Below are 13,071 nucleotides of genomic sequence, written 5' to 3' on the forward strand. Positions count from 1 at the left end.
CATAAGACAAGACAATCGCAAGCAATGAACTTCCTAGGTCATATTAGCTTAATTTTTCTCAACCCATTCGACTAGTTTAGCTACTCATGCATATTAAGAGAGTGAACAGATGTAGAAATCGAACTTCCATTGTATAAATATGAAGATGAAGTACAAAATAATAATGCAAGTATAGAATAAAGAGCCTGGTAGCAATCTCTTACTGCCAGGCATTTACACTGTTTTTCTACTCGTGCTCAAAAGATAATCTCACTCTCACGAGAGTCGGCCCGCTCTCTACTTCTACGCCCTAAGGTTCTCTCTCGAGCTACCCTGAGCGATCTCCGGTGCCACCACTCTTCTCTTGCTCCGCCTTAAAATGAAAAGGAAAACTATGGACAGAGGCGTGAACTTGTGGAACAAAAGATCGAGCATCTATGGTGAAAGACGGCTTCTCTCTCATGGTTGTACAGATGGAACGGCTTTAATTCTTGACTGATGCACCGAATAATTGTCACCGAAAAGTTGAATATACTTTATGACCATTATTGGCTGTCAACTTAATTCGGATTCGACTATCATTAGCTTTCTGTCCCATCGCGCTTAATTATCCTTTCACCCAGATGCACCCACCATGTTGCGCTGACCAAGTTGCAGCGATCCTTCTCGGGCGAATGTTTGGAGCACGATCATCGCAATTCCTTGCGGTGAAGTTGCGCTCGACCGATAATTTCTTATGATCGCAATTCTTGCATTGCGTCAACGCATATTCTGCACAAAAATACAAAAATCAACTGTTCTAAAGCGCTGAACGCATGCGACCGCAATATTATGAGATTGATGCTTAATGGATGCAAATGAACATATTTCATCAACATAATCCAACATTGTTTAAGAACTTAGCACTATGATACGTGCATTTCTGCCCATTATCAAGATACTTATTTTCGACCTTGCTATTTTTAGCTCTACAAAAAAAAAGATGAAAGAAAATTTTCAGAATAACAACTCCACTGTCAACGCAATGGGGAAACCCATGTTGATAAGAGTTAAGTTGTGAAAGGCACTTACCCATAGTTAGATGTCCACATGACACACTTGGGGGCAAGCCAAAATGAAAGTAAGTCGCCAGGATCAACGCATAAATAAATGACTGCAACCCCGCTGCCAAGTAGATATGAGTTTAGTCTGAGAAAGAGCAACTTGCTCGTAGTTGGATGTCCACATGACACACGTAGGGGCAAGCCAAAACGAAGGCGAGGCACTTGGATCAGCCCAAGGTCAGAAAAAAATAATAATGTCAAAAATATGCAAGGATAAAATCATTTACATCCCAGTGAAAAAGTTTTTTTCTATTGAAATAAATCATGCGATATCATGGAATCGAGTAAAGTCCTTTTGAAGGTTAAACTTGTAGTCCCTAGGTCTTAGAAATATTTTAAGAAGAGACTTGAATAAGAATCAAGGAAATTTTGGTGTATAGAATTTGAATGAAGTATCCTTGAGAAATCTAGGAAAAGAGAATTGCGGTCGACTTGCTAAAGGAAATCTTTAGCTTATGCTTGAAGACAAGCATTGTTTGGGAGTGTGATAATGGGCAGAAATGCACGTTATTATAGTGTTGAATTATTAAACAATGAAGGTTTGCATTGATAAAATATGTTAGATTGCGTCCAAAAAGCATTAAGTTCATAACATTGCGGTCGCATGCGTTCATCGCATAGGAACAATTAATTTTTGTATTTTTATGCAGAATATGCGTTGATGCACGGCCGAAAGCGCAATCACAAGAAATCAACGGACGAGCACAGCATTACCACAAGGCTTTGCGGTGATTTGTTGTAAAACCCGAACCCTAATTACCTTAAGTAAGAGTAAGTAATGTGATGTCTTCTAATGAGTTAAATGAAGCCATGTTTTAGGAGGGATAGAGGATGGAAGCAAAAAGAAATAAGCTCCTGTGTAGCTAAGTGTAAACCCCGGATTCTAAATTTCCTAAACAAGCATGTTTAGCCAAAGGAATGAAATATTAAATATCTAATAAGTGAAAAACCATGTTATTTATAGAAGTTGTGGAGAAAGGAAAAGAAAAACATATTAAATAAGGAAACTCACTTATTGGTTTGGCTGGAGGCACTAAATATGGGGTGACGTGGTGGATAATCCTTGAACTCGGGAGTCGGTATGAAGATTAAAAGGCAGAGGAACTTCGAAATTTTGGTTTCGACAATCTACATGAGCAAATTTAGTGAAATCAATGCCATTTGAAAGCTGAGAGAATCTAGTTTTCAAGGTTGTCTTACTAGAGAAAGATTGCAGGAGAAAGAGAACAAAAGTGAGGAAATGGCAGAAGAGGTAGAATCTTGGGTTAATCAGGGCCCGAGGTGAAGATTGGAAGCTCTAGGCCAAACTATAAGGAATGTTTTGCTGAAATTTTAAGGTAACTCAATTATAAACAAGTTTGTAGAAGGAAGTTTCTTCAAAAGAGGTCTGGATTTTGGGTTATGAATTTTTGAAGTTGTAATAGAGAATCTGTACATAAACAGACAGCTGCTTGGGAAGAACAAACAAACAGCTCACCGTGGAGAGTTATAGCGAGATATGGAGAATGAGGATCTTGCTAATGAAGGAAATCTTGCTAATTTTGTGATGAGGAACTCACTCTAGAAGGAAATCTCGCCAGAAATTGGGTTGAATCTCGCTGGTAAGGTGAGTATCGCTAGGAAGAAAAACCAGGAAAAGCTTGATCTCGGTCATGAGGATCTCGCTCATGAGGAGGATCTCGCTCATGGGGAAGAATTCACTCATGATGAGTATCTCGCTAGTAATGTTGTCTTTGTTGATGAAAGTTCCATTAGTAAATGAACTATTTCGAGTATTTTACTAAGAATTCTAAGTAGTTTAACCGAGAATTATGTCCTTTCAGGCCAAGAAGAGCTAGGAGAGGCGTATAACCCATTAAGAGCCCCGACAAGCTGTGAGTGACTATGTGATGAATTAATGTTTTAATGATTTAGAAACTATGATTTCTTCGAAGATATTTCTCATGCTAAGTGTTTAAATGAAGTGTCAAGCAACATATTTGTGAAATTGTTTCTCATGCTAAGTAAAGCATGTTTTCCATGGAATTGACATGATTTAAATATGTTATCTTGTCCAAATACTTCCAGCATGTTTAAGTAACTCCATTTTTATGAGGGAATAGTATGATGGATGAACTAGTATGATGAGCTGAGCACTAAGCCTTGGTGTTCAATTAAATATTTGTGTCTAGTTATATGATAGATACTGAAAGACAATGAGAAAGTATCCTAGTTAAGTAGCTAAGGTACAAGGATACTCAGTTATAACCACGTGTACGTAGGTAATACGACGTCGAGGGATTGAGCAAAAGGGTTCTCCCCGATTAAGGTTGACGTTGAGGGATTGAGCAAAAGGGTTCTCCCCGACTAAGGTTGACGTTTAGGGTTAGATCTAGTAGTTCACTCTCAACTAAGGATAAAGGTAGCCATAACTTCTCCTAGGCTAGAAAGATAGTTTGAAATTGCTAATGCTTATGAATGTTTATCAATGCATGATGTTACTAATGTATGAGTTCTCCAAGTATGTTTTCCATATCTAACGCATGCTAATAGTTTTTACAAGCTAGTTCAACACGATTTAAGCCAACTTATTTTACAAAGTATGAAGCATGCTGTAACAACCCAAATTTGTACGCATACACTACAAGAAATTAAATGTTAAATGTTAAGAAGGACGAAATTTATACCCTAATTTAGAATGCGGAAAACAAATAAATATCTAATTAAGAAATGAAAATATATAAATTAATAGGAAAATCGGGTGGAAATTTAGAATTGGAAAAAATAGGAAATTTATTAATTATCCAAAAATAATGAATAAAGGGGCAGAATCAGGGAGGATTAGTTAGAAGTTGGACACTAGCTAATTCAGAAGACAAAGGGCAGTAATAACTTTTTGTTTGGCACTGCTCATTGGAAGAATTGGAGGTGAATTAATTGCCCATATCTTTTTAAAATTTGAAAGAGTTAAAAAAGAGAAGTAGAATCCACAAAGCAGTGAAGGCAACCACGCGTGAAAACTAGCGAGATTGGAGAGAAAATTGGAGAGAGCGAGATTCTCAGCGAGACAGTGGGAGAGAGCGGGAGCGGGAGCGAGAGTGAGCAGAGGCGGGAGCGAGAGTGGGAGCGAGATGTAATGCAACATAATAACAACAAAATTATGCAACATATTAAAGGTACACTACATGAATCACTGGTGAAGATAACTACTTACCTTAACTGCGAATGCTAGTTATTCCTTATTATTCCTTATAGTTTGATCAGTAAGAGCTTTCCTCTTAAACTGAGAAAAAATTTGGCAGCACCTCACCCGAGCTTTAATCTCTTCTAACCTCACAGAACTTCCTCACTCACACTTACTCTTTCACACAATTCTTTGTTACTGAGAATTTGTTTGAGAATGGTTAAATCTTCCGGAAAAGGGTCTCTATTTATAGTGGTTTTCGGCTCTTCTCAGTGTGACAACTCATCCTACAAATGGCTTCTTTATAATTACTTAGGTTTAAGAATTTCTCTCTAATAAGACATAATTATGTTATGTTTGTTGCATTACATGTTTAAAATACGTTTATCGACAAGGGACCTCATGCATTATGTTTGTCATAAGATTAAATTTTAATTAGATAAAGGTTATGCTTCTTAGGGCTAGCAGGGCATGTATGGTTGCACCCCTCTAGAACCCATTCTTATGTCAAGATTATGCTAGGGACTAACAGGGTATGTATGGTTGCACCCCTCTAGTCCAATCTTACGTTTATGTTAATGTTGATGTGGATGCACTCTGGCCCTACTAACTGCATAACCCGCTAATCATCAGATGGGCTACTTTCCACCTAAGTCCTCATCTTCCTATCAGGGCGGAGAATTTACGTTGGTAATGTGGATGCGACTCTGGCCCTACACTGCATAACCCGTTAATCATCGTAATGGGCTAGTTTTCCGCCTAAGTCTCATCTTCCTATCAGGGCGGGGAATTTACGTAGAAGCATAACCGACCACCACATGTTATTATATGTTTTCGGTCCCGATCATATGTTTTTCAGAACATGTTGCATGTGATTGTGCATTTGGTCACTACCCTATGTGAGAACTACTTACTGGGTATATTATATACTCATCCTATTTTTACAAACTTTGTACGTAAGGACACAGCGTAGGTGGCAGAACTGGATGTCGTTCAAATGGCCAACCATCAAACTCACTATTATAGGCATATAAGAATTTCTCTTAATAAGACACCTAATTTTGGCTAACGTTTGCCCTTACATCTTCAACCTTTGTTTGTATTCAATTTTAGGGTTCTCCATGTATAATCTATAAGATCATGGCCAAATTCAACGCATAATCCACGCTTCTGTCCAAATCTCGCTCTCTTTGTTCTCAAAATCTTGCTCTCTCCAGCTTTCTCGCCGGTTTGGTTCTCGTCTCTCGCTCTCGCTCCCGCTCCCGCTCCCGCTCTCGCTCCCCGGAATTTCTTGACAAAGTTCATGCAACGATGCCTATAATAGTGATTTGATGGTTGGCCATTTGAGCGACGTCCAGTTCTGCCACCTACGCTGTATCCTTACCTACAAAGTCTGTAAAAATAGGATAAGTATATAATATACCCAGTAAATAGTTCTCACATAGGGTAGTGACCAAATGCACAATCACATGCAACATGTTCTGAAAACATAAGATCGGGACCGAAAACATATAATAACATGTGGTGGTTGATTATGCTTCTAACGTAAATTTCCCCACCCTGATAGGAAGATGAGAACTTAGGCGGAAACTAGCCCATCTAATGATTAGCGGGTTATGCAGTCAGTAGGGCCAGAGTCACATCCCACATCACTAACGTAAATTTCTCCGCCTTGATAGGAAGATGAGGACTTAGGCAGAAACTAGCCCATCTGATGATTAGCGGGTTATGCAGTCAGTAAGGCCAGAGTCGCATCCAACATCAACCATTAACATAAACGTAAGATTAGACTAGAGGGGTGCAACCATACATACCCTATTAGTCCCTAGCATAATATTGACATAGAATCCTCCAGACTACTTGACACACATGCGCTGAGTTACTTATGAAAAAGCTCACGAATTCTAGGCGGTTGTAAAGGGATTCAGCATTCCTTTGAAGGAAGGACACAGCGTAGGTGGCAGAACTGGACATCGCTCAAATGGCCAACCATTAAACTCACTATTATAGGCATATGCATTTTTGTATCACTACGCTAGTGTTTTATGGATCCTGGCGTTTTGTAAAATAAACTTTTTATATAGTTTTCTACCTAATTAATAAAATCTTAGATATGTTCTTTTGAGATTTTTGTCCAAAACTCATCTCATAATAGAAAAGTCTAAACATGCATGTCGTACTAGTCAGACCATAGTATGTAAGGATCCGGTCGTTACACATGCATTAGGGTTAAAACTAAGGTTGAGTGAAGCTTGATGTGCTATGTTTATATACCTAAGATTGCCAAAGTATATGCGTTGATATTTCTAAACACAATGAAGAGGAGTACTGAAGATAAGAAAGGTATCTGAATAAATTTACCTAAGATGTTGACGGTACGTAGAAACCTCCACGTACGCATAGGTAGTTTTGAAGGAGAGGCCGAAGTATGGGTCTCCTAGGCTATAAACCAGCAAGGAAAGGCCGAAGCGTGGGTCTCGTGGCCAATAACAGACGTTGGGAGCTAGAGCGATGTATGCTCATTCTCAACTAGGAAATAATGATGTTTAAGAGTTGTTATCAATATTTATGTTTAAAGGAAGTTGCTTGAGCTGCCCATCGGTATATTTAAGAAGATCGGCGTAGGAATCTCCCCTAGCCATAGTTCAATATGAACAGGTTGAAGTAGAGGTCTCATCTGGCCATGGTTTGGCGTTGGGAATTAGAGCAATGAATGTTCATTCTCAACTAAGATTCAGGTTTCAGATACAATGGTTTTAAAGGTTTTATGTATACATTTACTTGGTATATTTTAGTTTCAGTATTATGTTTTCGAGCTTTCAGTTTAAGCATGAGATTTATGTTTTTATTAAGTCACTCACTGGGCTTCTATCTCACATTTTCAAATGTTTTTCTTTTCAGGTAGCGGTCAGTTCCCAAAAGACTTTTCTGCTGCTACTCTGCCACTCAAGGGAACAGGTTGAAGGAAGCGTATTTGAAGACCTGTATTAGTTAGTACACATGTGTGTGTCTAGAGACTAGTATTCTTGATAGGGCTTACTAAGTTGTAATATCCATGTATAAACAATGTTGTGAAACCCTGTAATGTAGATGTGTTAAGTTCTGAGTTAATATGTATGTATTCAAGATTTGAGCAAAATTTAATAGGTAAAATGGGCAGTAAGTGCCAGCAAAACGGTTGGCAACTGCTGCAGTCACCATTCCATCTAGCTTAAGAGGGTAATCTGGTGCGGAGTGTGACATTTGTGCTCGCAAACATCTGCTCAAGAAGGATTGCCGCATAGAGTCGACACAACTTGGTAGGCACATCTGGGTGAAAGGCATAATTAATCACGATGGGACAGAAAGTTGATGACGATCGAATCTGAATTAAGTTGACAAGCCGCTAACGATAACAAGTACACACAGCTTTTCGATGACAAATATTCGGTGCATCAGTCAGAAAATTAAAGCTTTCCAATCTGTGCAATCATAAGAGAGAAGCCGCCCTTCACCTTGAAGCTCTATAAATACCAAAGGCAGCCTTCAGAAAAGGGGTTCAGTAAGTTCGGAGAGTTAGAGAATTTTCCTTAGTAGTTCAGCCTTGTCCATAGTTCTCTTTTATTTTTAAGGCGGAGCGAGATAAGGGAAGAAATGCCAGAAGATCGCTCAGGGAAACTCGAGAGAGAACCCGAAGGCATAGAAAGCAAAGAGCGGGCCGACTCTCGCAAGAGCGAGATTATCTTTTGAACAAGAGTAGAAAAGTCAGTGTAAAAGCCTGGGAAGCAAGAGATTGCTACCAGGCTCTTTATTCTCTTCTTGCATTGTTATTTTGTACTTCTACTTTATATTTATACAATGGAAGTTCTTTATCTACATTTGTTCACTCTCTTAGAATGCATGAGTAGCTAAACTTACGAAATGGGTTGAGAAGAACTAAGCTAACATGACCTAAGATCTTCATCGCATGAGATTATCTTGTTTTATGCTGTGCTCAACACCCCTTTAAAGCTACTCGAGAGAGAGTCTAAAGAAAGAACCTAAAGACTTGAGAGAGCTAGGTTAGAATCTAGACTCGAGAGAGCAAGATTAGATCTGTATAAACAAGAGATAAGGACTTAGAGATAAGCTCTATTTTCCAACATACATCGCATACACCTTAGAGATAGGTTATGATATTATGTGGTCGCCTTATTTGTGTGTGTGTCATTTTGTTATCGCATGTATAAGAATAGAGGCCTATGTGTAGGTTCTATAGACTCATCGCATATATCGCATGTGTTCTAGCATTAAAAGCAGTAGTATTCGTGTTGAGAGACGGTTTACTATTGTATGTGTGTTGCATGGTCGCATAACATGAACGCATCCTAGGAAGTGTTAGTCGAACCCTTCTCAACTCGTTCACCGCATACTCATCGCATCTTCCGTTTTATCAACTCTTTTCGAAACTCCACCACATTTTTTTTTTCATTACCGCAATCAACAATCCTAACAACTATTGATTTATTTGGTTACCGCAAAGTCTTCCTGAAAATTATCACCGCATATTGCTTTCCCAAGTCCCTGAGTTCGACCCTCACTTACCAGGAAACTCAATGGGGTTTACACTTGGATTCCACTAAGAAAACTTGATTGCTCAACACATTTTCATCACCGCATTTCATTCCATATTTCCACCTCATAAAAGAATGCATCAACATGCCGGATTTTACAGATGTTTTGTCAAGGACTTCTCAAAAATAGCACGACCGCTGAGTGCGTTGATAGAGGCTGATAGAAAAGTTGACTTTAACGACAATTGCCTCAACGCATTTAGGATTTTGAAGAATGCATTGACGACCGCGCCCGTGTTGATCGCACCTGATTGGACACTTCCCTTTGAATTAATGTGCGATGCGAGCAGTTCTGGCACAAAAGAGAAAAACAATATTACATCCCATCGCATATACGAGTAAGACTTTGAATCCTGCTCAGACTAACTACACCACCACAGAAAAAGAGCTGCTTGCGGTAATTTTTGTGTTGGAGAAATTTAAAGCATATTTGCTGGGAACAAAAGTACTCATCCACACTGACCACTCGGCGATAAAATATTTGATGACAAAGAAGGACGCTAAGCCGAGGTTGATTAGATGGGTTCTCCTCCTCCAGGAATTTGGTATAGAAATAATTGATCGCAAGGGGATGAAGAACATAGTTGCAGATCACTTATCCAAATTGGAAAATCCAGAGGTTGACCGCAATCAATTAGAAATGAGTGCGGTGTTCCCAGACGAGCAGCTATTTCATATTGAAGAATTTCCATGGTACGCAGACATGTTAAATTATCTGGTTTGTGAGCAATTCCTTGAAGATTATACTGACCACCAAAAGAGGAGGCTCAAGCATGAATGCAGGTCATAATTTTAGGATGAGCCAAATCTGTATAAGAAGGGGGCAGACCAGATTCTGCGACTATATGTACCGAATGCTGTTCAACACGCATACTATCGCAATGTCATGATACACCATATGGCGGGCACTTTGGAGGATAGCGTACCACAGCTAAAGTATTACAAAGTGGATTCTATTGGCCAACACTGTTTAAGGATGCAAATGACTACGTGATGAACTGTGACTGGTGCCAGCGCACAGGTAACATTTCATGGAAACATATGATGCCTATGAACACCATTTTGGAACTAGAGTTGTTCGACGTTTGAGGCATTGATTTCATGGGACCATTTCCACCATCGAATGGTCAAAATTATATTTTTTTTAGTCATTGACTACGTGTCCAAGTGGGTAGAAGCAGTGGCATGCGCCGCAAGCGATGAGGCGGTAGTCTCTAAATTCCTGAAGAAAAATATTTTCACTCGTTTTGGCACTCCACGTGCTATAATAAGTGACGAAGGCTCCCACTTTTTCAATCACACTGTCAAAGAATTGTTGCACAAATATAATATCCTCTATAAAATGGCTACCGCATAACATCCACAGACGAATGGTCAAGCCGAAGTGTCCAACTGAGAGATCAAGCTGATACTGGAGAAGGTGGTGAAGCCTTCGCGAAAGGATTGGGCAACAAAGCTAGACGATGCATTCTGGGCATATCGAACTGCCTATAAGACACCCATAGGCATGTCACCGTATGCGTTGGTATTTGGTAAAGCATGTCATTTACCACTGGAGCTGGAGCACAAAGCGTTGTGGGCGGTGAAGAAGCTAAACTTTGATTTAAAGACAGTAGGAGAAGTGAGAAAACTTCAATTGGTCGAGCTGGAGGAATGGAGAATTAACGCATATGAGAACGCAAAGATCTACAAGGAGCACGCAAAGTGCTAGCATGACAAACAAATATACAGCAAGAACCTCCAAGTTAGGCAGAAGGTCTTACTATTTAACTCACAACTACGGCTCTTCCCTGGGAAATTAAAGTCACATTGGTCCAGACCATTCATAGTCAGAAAGGTATTCCCGCATGGCGCGGTCGAGTTATCTAATGATGACGGAACCAACATATTCAAAGTTAATGGGCAAAGAGTGAAAGTATATCGCAGAGAAGGCTGGCATCGCCAAGTCGACTCCCTGGACCTAAGAAATTCTGAATGAGAAAGAAGTGGGTGGTCCCTACGTTATCAGGCGATTTAAATCGATCAGGGACGCAAGTTTTGTGAAGTATCCATTGAACTCCAGAAATCTTAAACTTATCTCTACTCAGTATTTTCATTCCACTATCTTTTTGCTTATCTAAAACAAATAAAAGAATGGCATAAGAAGGAGGGCGGTAAGCGATTTTGTCAATTCTGTTTTTTTAATATTATTTGACCCTCTTAATGTTTTTCTTGCAACAATCGGGGTGAACGATTGAGGAGGCATTACACAAAGATGCATCTACTTTATTCCATCACCACAATCCAAAGGAAGTAGATCACCACAAAGCAAGATGCGTCATCAAACAATGCGAGCGACAATGCAAATTTAGGGGTTGTATTTTTCCTTGACTTTATTCCAAATTTCTCACTATCGCATCGCATTTTCATTTTAAAAGTTTTATCACTGCATCCTCTTTGATTAACACAATCATTTAACATTGATAAATTTAGTAAGTCGTCGCATGATTTCTCTTTGCCAATTATGATTTCAATGATGAAACACATGCTTCTATTTCTTCGTATACACTAGAGTCAACTTAATTTTAGGACAGTCACCTCATGAAATGTTTCTAGAAGTAGAGGGTTGCTAGCTTTCTTTCAAACTGACTCTTTACGAACTTTCCTAAGAACATCGCATGACTTCTTTCAACCTACTAGTAATGTGGACATTACCGCATTTAAAATTTGGGGGTGCGGTATTCATTTTTCGACCTTGTTATTTTTATCTATATATATATATATGTAAGACCCTAACACTAAATCTAAAGTGGGAAGTTAAATAGAAAAAAATCCTAAGTAAGGATATTGGAGCAAAAGTTGGAAAACATTAAAATTATCCAAAAAGGCGACCAAAAGTCCAAACGCCTATGAAGGGCTTAAACATGTTGGACACAAGAATGCATGGAGGATTGAAGCAAGAAGACTTGGAAAATGGCAAAGGGTTGCATACAACCAACATAACGGCATACATGAGCCATGCGGACACGGGCAGGAAGCATGTGTCGAGTGAGCATGCTAGGCGTGCAGGCCATGCGTTGAAGCCAAGCACACAGGCCATGCGCTAAGCACGCAGCCTATGTGTCGAGCGGGCAAGCCATCCTATCCTATGTCGTCAACGCTGCCGAGTCTGCAAGCATATGCCCATGCGATGAGGCACGCCCACGCGGCCAGGTTGCTTATGTGCCAAGCGCGCAGACGCCTAGGTAGCACAGATCATGTGTCGATGGTCAACACGTGCGTCCATGCTTAGTAGGTCGAGCAAGCCCTCCTAGCAAGCCATGCGTCGAGGGTGAGCAGCCACCCTATAAGTTGGTATGGCCGACCAGCTGGCTAAGTAGGACTTTGATGAAGAGGGTGAGTTGCATGCGCTAGATAAAGGTAAGCTAATTGATGGAACTTCAAGGGAAATGCCAATGGTATACGAGCATAAGTCTTAAACAATTTAAGTAGAGAATATGTTAAGTTATAAGTGATTTAGGTGGCAAAAGGAGGATCACACAAAGTTTTAGCATGGAGGTGGGCAAAAAAGATCATGCAATGGAAGTCTTATCACCCAAGCAGGAGGTGGTGAAGGAGATTTCATGCAAAAAAGGATTTTGGCTGCCAAGCTAGATGAGAACAACTCAAAGCTGGCCAGGTGACTAAGTGTGCAGCTCCAAAGTGAGACAAATGGAGTTGAGTGTCACAAGGGGTGAGTTTGGAATGGCTATAAATAGAGGTTGGGCAAGAGGAATTTATTCATACCATCACCTAAATCTGTGTTGAGAGCATATTTAGAGGTTATTTAAGTTATTGGGCTGCCAAGTTAATTAGAGATCAAAAAGAAGCAAAGGTTGCGTTGGTGAGTCATATCAGCCCGACGCACAGCCAAGCCCACACCTTGCACACGCCTTGCAGAGCTGCGTCCGTCCGTGCGCTAGCCCAGCGCAGCTGCCCCCCCCCCTGCGACGCATCACGCCCAATGCAACGCACGCCCAACGCAACGCATGCCCAACGCGTCAGCCCCCTGTGCGCACAGCATGCCACCTGCTACTGCCCACGCCCAGCTGCCTACCACGGTCCAAATAACCTCTAAAGAAGCTAATTTTGGATTTTGGCTAATTGGAGTAGTTAGTATTTTCATTATATAATGGTATTTTAGCTATTTTTGACATTATATTGAATATAACAAGTATTAATTGAGGAATTTCCATGGAGGAATTCTCAGGAAGGT

This window comes from Benincasa hispida, chromosome 3, assembly GCF_009727055.1.
Source record: "Benincasa hispida cultivar B227 chromosome 3, ASM972705v1, whole genome shotgun sequence".
Taxonomy (NCBI): domain Eukaryota; kingdom Viridiplantae; phylum Streptophyta; class Magnoliopsida; order Cucurbitales; family Cucurbitaceae; genus Benincasa; species Benincasa hispida.